Source organism: Harmonia axyridis, chromosome 2 (genome assembly GCF_914767665.1).
Source record: "Harmonia axyridis chromosome 2, icHarAxyr1.1, whole genome shotgun sequence".
In the NCBI taxonomy this organism is placed as follows: Eukaryota; Metazoa; Arthropoda; class Insecta; order Coleoptera; family Coccinellidae; genus Harmonia; species Harmonia axyridis.
The window spans coordinates 51346741-51365966 of record NC_059502.1 but is presented as its reverse complement, the minus strand read 5'-3'; the positions used below and the strand labels follow the sequence as shown (position 1 = coordinate 51365966).

The following is a 19226-nucleotide window of genomic DNA, read 5'->3' as shown; positions in this document are numbered from 1 at the left end:
TGAGATCTTCAAAATACGACGGTACAACCACATCTCAAACACCTCTAATTTCTTGCAGGACGCTTCTGTTAATGTCCATGCTTCGACACCGGAAGGACATAGGACCTCAGTAGCCTTATTTTGGTCTTCATAGCTAAGGTACTCGTGAAAAGCTTTTTCATTTTGAAGAAGGCACTTCGGGCTTTCTCTGCAATTTGAATGAAACGCAATAACTTGTATAACACAGCCCAGACAATTGTTCGATGCGAAATACTCAGTTCAGTTTCTTGATAACTACAGTATTTAAATTTTATGACCAAAAGGATACAAAAAAAATCTAAAATAACGTGTATATCGATATCAGACCACAAGTCAAAGTTACAAAATACAAATTTAAAGATCTGCGCCACTTTATTGACTTTCGTTGTTGTTTAAGGACTCCTTAATTATAGATCGCTTATTTATACGTTGCAATAACTGTCTATCAACCCAAAATCAGAACAGTAGGTAATGAGTGAACTAAAACACAGTAATCGACTTTCGATTCTCGGTTTAGCGACCGCCGACTGACGTAACCTGTTTTATAGCGACGGCCATGAACGAAGATCCCCAATCCGCGGAGATAACTACTGTTTTCGTTTCACGTCTGGCATTGAGATCGTTTTCGGTTTTACGTGCATTTCCGGCGAAGTGGTAGAATAATTATCTTCGGAAACTTCCTTCAGACGGGGGTCCCCCCTCGAGCGAGTTCTGTCGAACCGATTAGCCCCCTCTATACGCTCTCATTATTCCGGATCACGTTCCAATCGCTCCCGGAACGAAGTACCGCGATACCGCGCCCGCCCGGATTAAAAACTTTTTCCATTTTTTCCCAATTTTACAGCGAACAATCCCGCCGCGCCAACCCTATACCGCGCCCGCCCCCCGCGAAAATTGCGATCATCCCAACCGGAAAATCTGTCCTTAAGGGGAGATAATGAGATGGCAAACACGGACTTTCCGGATAGGTACGCCGCGGCTAAAACTGACTGCAGTCTCGCGCTTATAATTGGGAAAATTCTAGATATATGTACGAGGGTCCCTACGTAAGTCATCATTCGGATAAACATGTATTAATAAATTTGCAAAATAAGCAGCTGAAATAGGGATTCATGGCTTGGCTCGATATTCAGGCTACTTGGCCTTCGCTCAAGCTCAAGTAGCTTGAGCTTGACTTGAAATCAACTCAAATTCAAGTCAAGTAGTAGTTTTTCAATGTCAAAGTCAAGTATTTATTCATTAAGTACTTGACTTAACATTACAAAACTACTACTTGACTTGAACTTGAGTTGATTTCAAGTTAAGCTCAAGCTATTCAAATTCAAGTCAAGTAGTAGTTTTTCAATGTCAAGCCAAGTATTAATTTATTTAGTACTTGATTTAACAATGAAAAACTACTACTTGACTTGAACTTGAGTAGCTTGAGCTTAACTTGAAATCAACTCAAGTTCAGGTCAAGTAGTAGTTTTTCACTGTTAAATCAAGTACTAAATAAATAAATACTTGGCTTGACATTGAAAAACTACTACTTGACTTGAACTTGAGTTGATTTCAAGTCAAGCTCAAGCTACTCAAGTTCAAGTCAAGTAGTAGTTTTTCAATGTCAAGCCAAGTATTTATTTATTTAGTACTTGATTGAACATTGAACAACTACTACTTGACTTGAACTTGAGTTTATTTCAAGTCAAGCTCAAGCTACTTGAACTTGAGCCAAGTAGCTTGAATATAATATGCATTGAAACATCATTTGTTAGTTTTAAATGAAACAATTTTTGAAGGTTATATTGGTGTATTTAACTACAGATTTTTTCTATATTCATTTCACTACGCTACACTTGAGATGTATAAAATACTGAAGTGTTCACTGATCTGATTTTGTTTAAGATAATTCTGGCGACTCGGCTAGGCATGGGTCTCTTTTCTCCCTTCTTCCTTAAGGTGGCGCTATACGAAGAGTTGACTTACAATGACTTAATAACCACAGTGGTGACACGCGTGGTCTCGGTTTGATTGGCTGAGCCTAAATATGGCGGCTTTTTTTTACTTTATCCGTTTTCTTGATTTTTGGGATTTATTCAAAATACAAGGCTCAGTTTATTAAGTCACTGTAATATTCTAAAATTGAGTAAATTTGTTCTCTGTCAAATACTATCAGGAGAATAATTTTAATTTTGACCAAGTGTCAGTTCAGTTCAGTCAATTTTATTCTTAAGTTCTATGGTGAAGCCATATGGTCAACCATTTTTTGGCTCAATTTGAACGAATTGTCGCCACTGTGTTTTATAAAGTCACTGTAAATTGACTAATCATTTCAAAATTTCCATTTGTTCTATCTAAAGTCGTTTCAACATTTCAACGTATGCTACAAGAGTACAGACGAAAACCTTAAGAAAAACTCTGTCTCTCTGTATAGTGTCAGGTGGTTTGTGGTTTGTGTATTGGTCTACAAAACAAGCTGATATATTTAAATGAGGGCTTCTCCTTCTGCTTTATCCAAACAACATATTTTCCATCCTTCCTTTCACCAAACGTTGACGAGGCGTATATTATAATTGAATCTGAAAAAAAAAACAGATGTGACTAACAAATGTTATAATTCACATTATATGCCACACTCGCTCTGCTCGCCGAAGGGGCTCCGCCCCTTGGACCCCGTCACTATGCCGGTAGATCCTTCACTGGGTATCCCTCTAGAAAATAAAAGATTTTTTTCGGAAACCTTGTATCGTTAGCTGATTTTAGACGATTCACTCGGTATCCTATGCTGATTCTAGGGTAGAATTCTATATGACTTCTTTCCTAGAACATACCATTTCGCCCTTGCTCACATGAAAATATTTGATGCAAATAACTTTCCATGACGACAAATCAAGGGCGGTCCTAGCCTTAAGTTTGAGGGGGTTCGCCGTTAAGGGTTTCGAGTTTTTCTATGGTACCAAATCCCAGATTACACCGATAAAGAGCTTAACCTCTCAAAAATATTTATATTTAGATATTTATATGAATATTTATACAGGGTGTTTCAAGTTCGAAGGCCTATTAGACGTTTCTGGAGAACGGGGCCGATTTGAAATCTGAAAATTCAGAATATGACATTGTTCATGATGCCCTATTCAGCTAAAATATTTGAGAAGTTCTGGCACTTCCGGTTATACAAGAATTAAAAAAAAATTCTTCGAAAAAAATATTTTTTTTCATTTTATGTTTCAGATATTATCAAGATTTCCATTCTCAAATACTCTCTGCTAAAATTATTGCGTTAGTTCTCATAGTTTTCAAAATATTAAGAAAAAAACGTAAAAAAGAGAGAATTTCCATAGTCACTATCACGAGAATTATTTTCACTGTGAATATCCTATGCGTATACTCAATTCATTTTCACAAACTAGAATGATGTTGGAATATCGTGCATATCTTGAATTTGAAAAATATCATCACAGGGTGTTTCAAATATTGTGAACAAAATTTGATCATAACTTTCGATTTTCAAATCAGAACCCTATGTTTTTGTGATTTCGTTGAATTCTACGGTAAAAATAAGGGTAGTGTTCAAACATGATTATGCTCTCAAATTCAATAATTCAAGAGTTATTCCAGATTTTATGAATTTATGTTATACGTAGGGTCAATTTCATTCAATCTGTTTCTAGAGTGCGTTTCAAATATTCAATTATTTCAAAGTGACAGGTGTACTCATTATTGAATAAAGTAGATTATAATTTGACGATATGAATCCCCGTTATTCAAATAATGAAATTCTGGATCTATTCCATATCCACGGTGAATGCAACAGAATTGTTTCAAACTTTCTGTTACTCCCTTTTCATCACCACGCTGATTTTTTCCTGAATTCATAAAATGTATTCTACCGCTTTTTCATATGAATAGAATTGGCACACAGGAGTCCTGCATGATTTTATTTCATTTGGTAGGTAGAGGTTTTTTTCTTCTAGGTAGGTACTCCATCCAGTATAATGGATATTCATGAAGTATGCAACATCCTTTCAAGAAGATAAGGAAATTTCTGATTTAAAATTTGATGAGTTCTACCAATAATTCTAATGCATTCATCGTGAATATGGAATTAGGTATTTATAATACAAGTGCAGAACTTATTGATATTCTCCCAAGAGTTCAAAATGACCGAGTGGTAGAATGAGCCTTCTGTACGAGTTTTAAACTTATGTTCCCGAATTCACTGCCTTTTTATTGAAATTGACGGAAATTTCCATAAATATCTATTAGTGATTTTTGCATTGAAAAATGTTGGTTGGTAGAACAGTTTTCTGTATCACAAATTTGACAAATAATAGATAAATCCGTTCCAGTCTATTTTGTTCCACAAAATGTGCCGGAAAGAACTGATTTGCCACATAATTAGAGAAAAGTATATCCAGAATTTTGTCATTTGAATATCGGAAATTCAATTCGTGAAATCAAATTAGTGAAGCTTTGATAATGAAAATACCTGTTACATGTAAAGTAATTAGATATTTAAATTTCTATGGTCATAGAGTATTATTGCTAGTCTGTTTGGAAACAGATCGAATAAAATTGACCCTACGTATAACATAAATTCATAAAATCTCGAATAACTCTTGAATTATTGAATTTGAGAGCATAATCACGTTTGGACACTACCCTTATTTTTTACCGTAGAATCCAGCGAAATCACAAAAAAATAGGGTTCTGATTTGAAAATCGAAAGTTATGATCAAATTTTGTTCACAATTTTTGGCACCCTGTGATGATATTTCTCAAATTCAAGATATGCACGATGTTCCAACATCATTTTAGTTTGAGAAAGTGAATTGAAATAGGCATAGGATATTCACAGTAAAAATAATTCAGGTAATTGTGACTAAGGAAATTCTCTCTTTTTTACGGTTTTTCCTTGATATTTTGAAAACTATGAGGACTAACACAATAATTTTAGCAAAGAGTAATTGAGAATGGAAATCTCGATAATATTTGAGACATAAAATGAAAAAAAAGTTTGTTTTGAAAAAAATTTTTTTAATTCTTATAAAACCGGAAGCGCCTGAACTTCGAAAATATTTTAGCTGAACAATGTCATATTCCGAAATTTTAGATTTAGGCGTACAACTTTGCTCCTGCCGTTTTGCAATAGCTGACTGTAACGGTAAGTGATAGTCGAAATAAATATATCGTAGATGTCATACAATAAGTTTAGTTATTTGTGAACATAACGCCATCGACATGTTAGTCGATTTGTGTCTGCATCATAAAGTTATTCACGATTAACCATGTCAGCTTACGAGTCAAATTCTCGTCATTTGAGGGAGGTTTTAATTTTCTACTGAAATATGAATAAATCTGCGGCTGAGGCTCATCGAATGCTCTCAAATACCTATGGTGAGGCCGCTATTAGTGAAAGAACGTGCCGAGAGTGGTTTCAACGCTTCAAGAATGGTGATTTTGATGTCGAAGACCAGCATCGCGGTGGAAGAGAGAAGGTTTTTGAAGATGCAGAATTGGAGGCAATACTTGATCAAGACTCATTTCAAACGCAACAATAATTGACAGGATCATTAGGACTACAAGCCATTTCAAAACGCCTGAAAGTCATAGGAATGATTCAGAAACAAGAAAAGTGGGTGCCGTACGAGTTGAAGCCGGGAGGTGTTTGAACGGAGTTTGTTTGTTTGTGAACAGCTGCTTTCGAGGCAAAGACGGAAGGAATTTCTGCATCGGATTGGGACTGGAGACGAAAAACGGGTTCATTACGATAATCCCAAGCACATAAAATCATGTGGATATCCCGGCCATGCTTCCACGTCGACGGCTAAACCGAATATTCTCGGTTCTAAGGTCATGCTCAGTATTTGGTGGTACCAGCTCGGCGTAGTGTAATATGAGTTGTTAAAACCGACTGAAACGATCACAGGCGATCGTTATCGAACGCAATCATTGAGCATTGAGAGACAAACCGCCGCAATACGACGAGAGAGTAGATGAATGGATTTTACTGCATGACAATGCTCGACTCCATGTTGCGAAAGTCAAGATATACTTGAAAAAGTTGAAATGGGAATTCCTACCCCACCCGACGTATTCTCCAGACGTTGCTTCCTCGGACTATCACTTGTTTCGATCAATAGCACACAGCCTGGCTGACCAGCACTTCCTATCTTATGAAGAATTAAAAACTTGGATCGATTCGTGGATCGCTTCAAAAGATGACCAGTTTTTTCAATTCGTACGCTGCCCGAAAGATGTGAGAAAGTATAGTGACCAGCGATGGGCAATATTTCGAATCATAAATGTATAACCAGTGTTTTACAATAAAGCCTCAAATTTCGGTAAAAAAATTTGTACGCTTATGTATTTGTTATATTATAATATATTTATTTACTTATCACGGTTTTAGCCATTCAGGTAGAAATTAAAAAAAAAAATAATAAATCTATTGTATCATATGAAAAAAAAAAGACAATTGGCAAGTATAACACAAAATCTAATTTGGTCTGTGAACCCTTTGAAAACCTTGTAATCACAGCGTCCTCGTCAACATCAATGTCCCTGTATATGTTCAGGAGGACTAAACTGAATCCGATGCCAATATCGAAAAAACCAGAATAACACCATATGAACTACCATTTATTCATTTCGAAAATAAACTTGCCGAATTTTCTGCTCGAATAGCTGTGCGAAAATTATGAGTTTCCATACAGTTTTATAATACGTCATAATCTCAAACAATCTATTAACATGAATTTCCACCAAGTAAAAAACCGATCCCATCAAGAAGATCTGGCATACAGGCAACGTTGCAGATTATTTAGCATCTGAGTCTGACAGACGTTACGTATTAAACATGATGGCCGCCGCCATATATAAACAATCGATAAAACCATCGATTTTGACGAAAAAAAGCCATTTTTATTTCAGGGAAAGCTTGAAATGTGATTAATTAATCATTTCTAACGAGAATCAGTTAATAAAATACAAGAAAACTAGCTATTAATGTGGATAACCTCACCTTCATTAGGCCAATTTCACAATTAAAAAAAAAAACTAGCTGGATTAAGGAATTTATGATAGCGGATTCGTGATCTAAGACCCAAAATAAGTAAGTCTGCAAAATTTCATCACTTTTGAATCATTATTTAAATTAATTCTATATAGTAAACATTGTTTTTCTTTTCAGAAGATGGATTATTTTCGTTTGGATGGATAATTATACAGGATATTTATTTGTCGAATATCAATTAGAAGTATCTAGAGATGTTGGACCAATTCAAGTCTGAAAATTGAGATTAAAGCTTCAAATTATTAACTAATTTGTAAAGAAATACACAATATTTGATCAACAATTATATAGGGTGTATATATATTTGAAGTAGTAATTAGACATTTTGAAATCTGAAATTCTCATTTCTCTAGAAATGGCAATTTCTTTCTTCTTTAAAAAATTTGGGAAAAATGCATAATCAAAATGTGAGAGTTATTATCAGTCAATAGAAATACCACCTGAAATAAAGAAACTGCATTCAATGTTTATTTTCAGTTTTGACAAATATTGAATTTACATAATCATTCGATAAGATCTATGAAAAGACCTACAGTGAAATTTTGTTTTAGGAATATTCAGTATAGTTATAATAAACTGAAAAGGGGCAGAATGAATAGATCTACCTTTCAAAAACCCATGGCTAATGTTGCCTTACAAGCATCTAAAAATTTGGTTAATAGTAGGTTATTTTCCATAATTTATAATATTGAAAGACCAATTGGACATTCCTGAAGAACTAAGGCGTTTTTAGAATCTGAAAATTGTATCGATGAATTTTGCATACTCTTCTGTTGCCTATTTCTTGAAGGTATATGGACAAAAATGATTTTTGTGGGTTCTGGTGAATGATCAAAGGGATATAGGTAACAAGTTCATTAATACCAGTCAAGATATAGTTATCATAGATAAGGGATGATATAGAAATTTCACTAGATAATTCTGATTCAGTGGAGGACAGCTGAATTAAAGCTTAATCGTGATGGTTCGTTACGTTATAGAGCAAGCTTGTAGCTCTGGGTTTTACTCAGAAGTAAATTGAACAGGGCAATATATATAGTAAATGAAATTTTGACAGATATTAGTTAAAAAATATCAATAATTGAGCATTGTATTTACATCAAATCAAAAAATAACTTGCTAACTGTTGTTGCATTGTACTTGGATGACTTTTTTGTTTTAACAAATGTTAATTCTGAATGAATATATCTGATAGAAAATTTAAGTGATAATTTTATCATAAAGAATTTACGGAAAGCTAAAAATGTTTAGGGATGAATATCACTAGAAATTATGAAAAAGGTAGTATAGTAATTGTTTATATTCTTCAAATATGTATTGCAATAATTCAACATGTCTAATTGTAAACATATGAAAACTCCTTTGAAAACTTAATTGAAATTTGATTCAACAAAAGAGAGTTGTAATGATGAACCATATAAGAAATTAATAGGTTTATTAACGTCTTCAGCAGTATTAACTAATCCTGATAAAGCATACTGTTAATCTCTTGAGTCAATTTAATAATTATCTCATTATTGAACACTGAAAAAGTGCAAAATTCATTTCAAGATGCAAGTAAAAAAAGATCATTGTTCAAGTTTTACTTCAGTCAGAAGATGTGTTCAGTATTTGAAATGACTGCCTCGGTACTAAAATTGTATCAGCCAATACTATTGACCCATGTTAGTGGGTTCGATAATTACATTGACTTGATTTTTTTCAAATGTTAACTTTGGATCTGAATCAATTAATAATTTAATTTTTACCAAAATCAAAAGCAATGAATATATCAGTTGGATAGCATTTTCGAAGTGGCCATAGAGCAACTATTCCTATAACGATTGAAAACTTTAGTGAAATAGGTATCTACATGTTTATACAAGTTTAATCATTCATTCATGAAATGGAAAGTTTTGATGAATAGTTACTTTTTAAAGTATTTTATACCTACATTGAATTGCTGGAAAATTGATACCAATTTCAAAAGTAACTGCCATGTTGAAATTCTTCATATACTGAATGATCCGTTAAATTTCATTTCTGTCGTAACATTTTGACTAGTATTTCAACTGATTTTTTATATGTATATCCTAGTATAGCTTTAATAAACAAACTAAAAAGAGACAGAATGAATAGACTTGCCTTTCAAATACCCATGGCTTATGTTACCTCATAAGAAATTTTAACCTTTTTGAGAAATCAGGTAAAAAGTTTGAGTCTCTAATTTCCAAGGTTTATTAATACATGTTTCAGTTGAGCGGCAAATAATATAATAGATAATATATAGTTGAAATTATTCGTATGGAAGATTTCACAACGATTTGACTTATTCATTATAAATTCAACAGCACTGCACTCAAATTCTTCAAAAACGGATTGATCATTTATATTTTTGCACTCTTCTGTCGTAAAAGTGTATATTTTAGATATTCCAAAAACACATGGAAATTTTTGAATGTCATCTGACTAACTTGGCTCTTTTTCCAGTAATAAAGCCAATTGTGAATTATCTATGAGGAGTTTTTCTATCTGTTTAATACATGATCAGATGAAGCTTCTGTTCTGTTTTGTAGTTCCATCTTCTGTCGCAATAGATTCAAATTCTCACGAAAGAGAATGTAGTTTTATAGTTTGTGGAAAATAAACGAAAAATTCCTGAAATGAAGTAACATTCATATCCAATTGAATGATACAAACACTTAAAACAAACCTGAATTGAGGAAAATGCATTCGATGATATAAATGTTCATTTCCAAATTTTGACAAATATCTATCGAATTTTCGATTCGCCGAAGACTTTGCATTTTATCTGTCGGCATTTATTTAAATATTGAATAACAATTTTGGAAACTGCAAACTTTTTCAAGAACTTTCATATATCGAAATGGAATATTTATTATTAACATGACACTGACAGCCAAATTGTCCACAGATACCACAGAAATATGGGACTTGAAATGTCAAAATGATCCGAAACACCCCGTATACTCGAAAACCGCGGGGAGAATCGAAGGTTTGGGATTTTTCCCGGGATCTCCAGACGATTTTGAGGGGGGTCTTATTCTTGTCATTTTTGCTCTAGATGGTCCCGTTTGGGCTGTGATTTTACGTTTAAAGTTTGACGTATATGTGCAAGCGGTTTTATATATACTTAGATTAAATGATGACGATCGGAATCACCGCAATAAGTTGAAGGATAAAAGTGAATCATATCGAAATTTTAAGGCCAAATAGTATTAGGGAGTTTCCATCAATGACGAAGATATTGCAGAATTTGAAAGGAATGACGAATACTTCGTCAACTTCACCATTACTAAAGACTCACTTGAAGGATCAACTCCGCGTCACTATCTATGGCTATGTCAACAAAAAATAACCCTTGTCCGTAAATATTCAAGTAAATAATACTAAAGCTTTTCAACCAGATCCGATTCTAGACCAAACGAATCCTTAGGTGTACCAGAATCGCTACAAGCAGCTCAAATTGGTGAATCATTTCCCATAGTTATAGGTACTGATAGTATTTTATTAACAAAAACATAAAAATGCAAAGTAAAAATGATAACTTTTTGATATGATGCAATAGGAGGTAATGATAAATCCACTGTCGGTATGATTCGAATTACTTGGAACAACAGCATTTTCCTAATTTTGTATGTCTTATAGATGTATCAAAATATGCAGTTGTGCAAATGCTTTTTTTTTATCCGAAGCCCAGTGATGACGAATCGGTGGCTGAATGTTCTTCTGGAAACATGACAACTCCCAAACGGACTAATCGAGAAACTTCGGTTATGGGTTTACACATTGATGTTTTGTAATGTGTAGAATTCAGAAATACGCCTAGAGCTTTTTTTTAATGGCATTTATTATGTGAATAATAGTAGTAACTCTTCAAGAACATTATTTTTAAATCGAATTTATGAATATTTATTTTACTTTTTTATTTTAAAACTTATGAAGCGACCCTCGTACATATTCATCTTTCTTTTCGAAGTTGATGATGATCAGACTTGGACGGGGGCGGTTATTAGAAGCACCGGAGTATGTCAATTACGGGCAAGGAACTTACATCGTTAAAAACTTTTGGCGCAGTGCATAAGCCGGATAGTTTGAGCCCTGGTTTGAGCTGTTCATCGGGAATTCATGACACTTGAAAATTCTGGTATTGCACGTAGAATCTAGTCCACTGGAGAATTTTCTTTCTCGTGTTTTACTGCTTTGAAATCCGAACTTTGGATTTTGAAATTTAGAGGATATCTCATTCAGAACTTAACTAATTATTCTTTGAAATCATTGAAAGAAAATTTAGGAAGAAAGTGTAGAAATTTTAGAATCTGCATTCTCATACAGTCAACAAACAGAATAAATATGTTACAAAGGTAACCAAATTCAAGGGTTTGATTATATGTGCGTAACTAAGCTAGAATCTGCATTCTGTAAATATTCATTTGACTGTATTTGTTCATCCATATCAAATTACCTATAGAGGCGATTTTGCTCTACTTCACGACCATCAACTTTACTGTACCTCTTTTCTCTCTGCCCTTTTCAACATTTTTTTATTGTATTCGGAAAAATATTTTTTTTTGGATTAAAAACATTGAATTGAATTGATTGTGTTACCGAGGTTAATACGCTGTTATCGATTTCATGGACACGGTTCGAAGTTATAGAAGGTTGTGACAGGAACGAATGTAAATGAACATTCTGTATTTTAGATCATTTATTATCTGCGAAACTTTTCAGAAACTCATTTGAGAGCTTGTATGAGTTGTGAGATCGAGTTAGGAACTAGAGGTTGTAAAGAGAACTCTGACTCACTGTAGAGCCGATGTTCAAAGTGGGAAGAGTTATTGCATCAATAAGCCCCGTTCTATCTGAAATTAACTCTGAAGGTAACCGTATCGAATTTTGATCGAAAAGCAGGAAAACTGATAATTACATGGTTTCATTTGTTCGAGTTTATTATGAGGTTTTTCTGATATATTTTTCAATAAGAACGTAAAATGCGTCTTCATCTAGATGTGTATTCTTTTGAAGTAGAAAAAGAATTGTAGTTATAATTTTAAGGCTACAACGTCCTATATGAATATAAAGGGTGAGATATAGATCTTTAAATTTCAATAAAACAACGATGGATTATTCGATTGACATGAATTTCATTTATCCGGAAGACAATCTTGTGGCATTACATTTTAAATATGATTTCTGGCATATGACCGTCACGACTGGCAATCACATCGACAATAACACGTCGAATGTTGTCTTCCAAATGGTCAAGGCTTTGTGGCTTATCCGCATAGACCAATGACTTTACATAGCCCCACAGAAAGTAGTTTAGCGGTGTTAAATCACAAGATCTTGGAGGCCAATTCACAGGTCCAAAACGTGAAATTAGGCGGTCACCAAACGTGTCTTTCAATAAATCGATTGTGGCACGAGCTGTGTGACATGTTGCGCCGTCTTGTTGGAACCACAGCTCCTGGATATCATGGTTGTTCAATTCAGGAATGAAAAAGTTAGTAATCATGGCTCTATACCGATCACCATTGACTGTAACGTTCTGGACATCATCGTTTTTGAAGAAGTACGGACCAATGATTCCACCAGCCCATAAAGCGCACCAAACAGTCAGTTTTTCTGGATGTAACGGTGTTTCGACATACACTTGAGGATTAGCTTCACTCCAAATGAGGCAATTTTGTTTGTTGACGTAGCCATTCAACCAGAAGTGCGCTTCATCGCTAAACAAAAAAAAATGGACGTAATGCGCGATACGTATTCCTCACAGAACCATTTTTTTCGAAATGAAATTGCACTATTTGCAAGCGTTGTTCAGGCGTGAGTCTATTCATGATGAATTGCCAAACCAAACTGATAATAAATCACTTTACAGCTGTTAAATCGGTCGCCATCTTGAACAGTATTGCCAACTTGAAGTTATATATCCAAAAAAAAAACACCAGTTAGTTACTTTTAAGTATATCATTCATACAAGTTACCTACCGTAATAACGAAAAATGTACAACATAGCATTGCTTTAAATCCCATCAATAAAGATCGAAAAAGATTTCAAAGTACATTGGATATGTGAATTGTATCATTAGATGCCAACATTTTTTTTAAAGTTCAAAAGCGTTTGATAATGACTGAATTCTTACAACCAGTGGTTTCTTATTTTCATTCTTCGCACAGATAGACACCTATCTTCATCAACATATATTAAACAATATCAAAATGTAATGAATTTTCAGAAAGACAGCAGCATTAGGTAGGTATTCCAAAACGTAATCTGGGAAAATATCATGTGGTTCAAAACTATCATTAAAATATTTGTGATTGACGGTAATAAACCACAACCACGTGATTTGATATCGTCAAACAAGTGTGCAATCACGAAAATCATCTTCGTTTAATAAGATTCGTGTAACGTTTAGAATCTATTAATAACCGCATGATATCATAGTTGTTAGACGGGATCTCGAATCAATGGTGATGAATTCACACATAACATTAGTGTCTGAAATTTATGCAAATCAACTTGAACCCAGGTGTAGAGATCTTTGTACTAAATACAGACTGAAAGTGAGAGTTGCTAGCAGTTGTTGGATTGGTTTTATTCATGGTTCTTGTTGATGGATCTAACCTGAATTTAACGAAATGTAGAAAGACTTCTTATATAGATACTCATTTCTCGAGTTGTATCTAGATTGATGCAATAACGATATCTATAAATTCAATGAAGCACGTCATTTATTGACTTATAGTTAATTACGGAAATGCTGTTCACGAATTATATTCAGCAGTGAACCTTTTTAAAATATTGTTGGGATATGAAGATGGATGCATTAACATATTTCTGATTTTGTTTTTTGACAATCATAAATATCCCAAGAGTGAGAATAATATAATAATCAAAGAAAATCGAAAACGGATGAATTTCCTTCCTTTTTTAATATCTTTTTCATTCAGTATCAAGAATATATTTATTGGTTATATTACATCTGCAGATTGAGTTTATCAAGCAAATTTTATAAAAATGAACTATTTTTCATAGACTAAATAGTTGAAGAAACTAGTTGACACTTTTGACATAGGTATTTGGGATTGATAACATAATATTTGGTTTTGTGTTCCATTCATCATTTTTATATATGATTTATCATAATAATTATTGAGAAAATTTTTGTAATAAAAGTTGAGCATCATTTTATTTGGATTTTTAATAACAATAGACAATTCGACTTCTGACTACTAAGTTTGAGAAGAGAAGAAAAGAGAAATCCTTAGATGTAGGTATTGTTTCTGTAAGGAGCATTCAGTGGATAGATTGAACATTCAAACGTCATTCAATAATACGTAAAAAATAGTACAACGTTTTTCACACGATAATTAATCATATGATTGTTCCGATCTTCACTTGACGCAAGTAAAGGCTTTTATAACCAGAGTTTCATATTGATATTTAAAAAAAAGAGTATATTCTGAGAGAAATCAATGGTTGCTGATTTCATTGTGAAAAGGAAGATATAGCATGATGGAAAACCATATCAGCCAAATGACCGCCGCGGCTTCGGTTGCAGCACCTATCCTTTTCACTTTCACTGTAGGTTCTCGATAACTTCACAAATTCCATCTGTTAGTTCTTGAATCGTTTGGAGAGCATTGGCATAGACCTTATCTTTCACGTGGCCCAAAGAAGAAGGTGTTAAACCACAAGACGACGATGCCCAATTGTGATTTATTCGTTGTACATATGAAGACGATGCAATGAAGTTTGTGGAATGCCTAATTTCCAAGAAAATCTGGGGTTTCGTCAGCAGCAATATTTTCAGTTGTTCTTGAGCGACACACACGGTTTCGATTCTTCACATCACTAATATGTCCCAACAGTTCAAATTTTTCTCCCAGTTACTCTATTGCTTCACAACGACCCAAAAGACCTACAGTTTTGCGAACTGCAAAATTTCGACTGTTTTTGTAGTGAATTGTTTGGGTTGTATTTTTCTTATCTCTGAGTAACTCATCGCAACCCTTTGTGTTTGATTCGCATTTCTGATAGTTGTACTCTTGTAGTCTGCAGCATTTTTAGTATCCCAGGTATGTTATGTTATAATTCGACAGTGTATCATGTCAGTTATTGTAATTTTATAATAGATTTTCAACGACAGGTTTCATAAAACTTTGATTGACCGATCAACTCGTTGTTTGTAACGAGCGTTGATTTAAATTGGTGGGCAAGAGTGATGGGGAGAAATTAAAAGTGGATTTTCTGTGATTACAAGTAGCGCTAGCTTGTACCATATTACCAATATTTGTTTACATACTTCGAATTCGGGTACAAGCTAAGCGCTACTTGTAATCAACTCTAATTTATCCACAGCACTCTTGACCACCAATTTAAATGAACGCTCGTTAGTTTGAAATATGTATATTATATGGAAGTGTCAAAAATTATCTGAAATTGAACACAGAATGATTCGATCGAGCAAATCACCACCATAAAAGTTTTATGAAACCCCGCATATATGTGTTTGTCGTTCTTTCTTAGTTTTTATACATTCAACAAAGTGTTACTACTGTTAATTTCCAAAATTCTCTTTACTGAAACTAATCATTTTCATTCGACTGAAAAAACTTGATCAGCAAATATTTTAAACTGTTACTCTGTTACCTTTTATTTATACATGTTTATCATTAACTTATACCTATTTCGTTTGTTTATTCCATTGTCTTGACAAAGTCTTAATGAGTAGACGAAACGTTCAAATTAGTCGCATGATCTTAGCTGTCCTTACCATGTGAATTAAACTGCAATTCCATTTATAATTTCCCAACCCACACAGATGTCCTGTATCTTCATCAAACACCCTGTATTCATTTGGCCCGAATAAGTAAAAGGTCAACAGTTAAAGGACCATGCGTTCGATGACGCTGTGCGATAAACATACGGTTCAAAGCTCTCTAATTCCGAAAAAGCAATATTTACATCAGAAGCTGTCCCAACCTATCCATATTCGGAACACAAACCATGGTCGGAGAGGAGGCAACGTGCCCCCCACCATTTGACTTTGCACACGATCCCGCAAACATGACAAATTTCATCGTCAGCTTTGATCTCGCCGTCGACATAGAGCACAAATTATGTCATGACAATATAGAGTCGTCCCTTGGTCCCGCTATAAATAACAACCCCTTTCTACTACCGGGATCGATTAAATCAGGTAAACGCACCCTATGGGCGAGCGCCGAACCAGGGGGTGCGTTTGTTGACCTCGGAACTTGTAAACGTTCTAACTACATTATCGGCTCTGGTCCATTACGCTCCGGAGGATGAACTATGTCGGTTTTATTTATGTCGGTTGATGTTAAGACGCTCCTTCGCGTATAACCCTTTTCATCAGGATCGAGAACGATCCAAGCCTAAGCCATTATAAAGTGGTTATGATTTTATCTCGTAGTTTCGGATTAAAGCTAAGAGAATCATTGGTGATCTGTCCCCATATTCGTTTAGTTTGGTCTGCGTTTTTTGCTCTCCAGTTCAAGGAGATATCATGGGTTGTATATGCTGGGTATCCCTGTAGTGACAAACGAAATTCTAAGAACATAAGCCTAAAATTATGGTCAGATTGTTCATAAAGAATCGTTTAGCTTGGTGGTTCTGCCAGCTTTTGAGCTAGAAGGTCCCAAAATTGAAGAACAATATGATAATAAATTAGTTTGAAATTATGGACAGAAAAAAATCGAAAATTCTAAAGTGGTTCTGCAATGGTTAGGATCATAGAAATCAGGCTACCAATTCAAATTAAGGCAATGTTTCGCCCAAATATTTAGAATTCTTAAAGGCTACAGAAAAAATGAACGAAATAACAACTATGTATAAATGAAAGTTAACAAATTTGCAGTGCAAAATATTTGCTTAATAAGTTCATTTAATCGAATAAAGATCATTTATCTACTCCTATTGAGTTATATATTCATTATTCAACTGCTTTCAAGCAATTAATAGTATCTTTTAACAAACAGCGTGAGTTATAATAACTCACTACTATAACTCACTATAAGAAATCGGAAAATACGGATCTGTGATGCTTCTATACTTCTCTGCTTCTCTTCGATTGACCGAAAGCGGACATTCCATTATTATTCTTATTGAGGGGAGGAATGTCCGAGGGAATGTCACTTTAATAATTTTGACGTTTTCAAATTAAGTTGATATCTAATTATTTTGAATGTTTTGCTGAATGTATGAACTCTGTACCTACTGCTAGCCGAAGCTAGTTCGATTGTGATTGGTAACACTAAGTTTCCATCTCTCTTGTACTCGGGATCGAGTACATATGTTTATTTCTCGTTCCTTCTGTCTATATTCTAAGTCTGTATTTTTTGGATATAGTCGTAGATAAAGTATAGTATTCAACTTGCAGTAATGGTCATAACTCACTTGATGAATTACAGCACTCGCCTGCGGCTCGTGCTGCAAACCTCATCTGCATGAGTTGTGACCCACATTACCGCTCGTTGAATAATATACTATTGTTTGGGTACAGAGGATATTGGAAATTGACAGTAACACTTTATTGAAAGAAAGAAACAGTAAAAAATCTGTTATGTAATTGCTATCACTGTCAGAACAAACTGTTGAATGAGTGATATTTTCATTTTCATACAGATGTCATGTGTTGACATATTTATGGGCTGTGAAATTCCTGACATCTGTTTAATAAATCAGCGTATACTTGACTTAGATCTTGTGTATCGGTTATGTAACTGTCGGTCTCATTCAGTTTTATGAGAATCATGTTAATTTCAGAATATTACTCATTCTGACAGTAATTGCAATTTCATAATAGACTCTTTAATGTGTACGTTGTTCTAACAGAGATTTTATTCATTCAAGAAAGATTTACTGTTAATTTCAAATATTCTCTGTATCCTAACAAATCATCTTCATTCGACAAAATGAACTTTGTATTATATTATTTTGAACTTCGACTTCGTTTCCTTCAATTCTTCAACTATTTTTTTTTGTTTCCTCTGTAGCCTTGATAAAGTCTAAATATATAGAAGAAACCTTGGGTTACTCCAAAGTGGTCTCCCAAAATAAACCAGAAAATTACATGTTGATTAATTATACTTGGATAAAATTGTTGAGAGAATCATTGCAAGAAGACTGAACTGCCAAACAAAACACTTAATCTGATTCCAACCGAGCAAGTCAGACATATACAGAAAACTGCAAGAAGCACTAGAAGAATAGTCGAATACAATCAAATAGATAATTTAAATAAATGGCAAGAAGTGCCAGGCTATTGTCCCACAAAAAAAGAGGAAAGATAAGATGGGAAAATGAAGTCAAGTATCTAGGTGTAGTATTAAATGATAGACTTATATGGAAAAATAAGATGAAATATGCAGTAGATAAAACAAACTCAGGAATGAGCAGACTCAACCCACTTATAGCAACAAAGAGCCAGATGATTCAAAATACGAAACTGAGAATGTAGTCAATTGCAAGATCTCAACTAACATATGGATCGACATCATGGAGCTATGCAGCCAAAAGCCATTTCAAGAAGATATAAGTGACAGAAAAAAAACTACTGAGACCTGAGATGGATATGCCGTGGTTTGAAAGAACTAGCAAATCAACAACAACTTGGAATGGAACACTATCATAAATTTCCTGAAGAGAAAGGCTGAGATTTTTGAAAATTTCAATATTCCAATGAAGAACTTGAAATACTAGTTGACTACAACCCTATGGAATATGTGATTAGCTTAAGAACTATTCACCCTGAGATCAACTACGAAAGAAAAGAAATTGAGTGGAATTCAGTTGCAAATATCAAAATCCTATGAAAGACATAAGAATACACAAAAACCACACGACAAAAATTGCGATAAAGTTACAAACAGAAAGAGTCAAAAAGGCAAAGGGCAAAATGATCCCAGGATCCCTGAGAAACACAGCAGGTTAGGTTTAGTGGGGTAAGTCGTGTTCTTCAAACGCGAAGTCTCAAGCTATTCGACCTTTTAAATGGTAGTTAGTTCATCTATGATGATTCTTCTATTAAGAAAAAAGTTGCGTGTGTCTGTGAAAAAAAGCAATTCAAATTATTTTATCTGTCTTCACGCTCTTTTCTATCAAAGTATTATTTTGTGACTT

The 19226-nt window shown here is 34.1% G+C and overlaps 1 protein-coding gene across 1 annotated transcript in view; it reads left to right on the top strand.

The window, feature by feature from the left end:
• Positions 1–19226, top strand: part of LOC123672955 (Krueppel-like factor 6) — a 522109-nt gene that overhangs the window by 79531 nt on the left and 423352 nt on the right. The window lies entirely within an intron of this gene.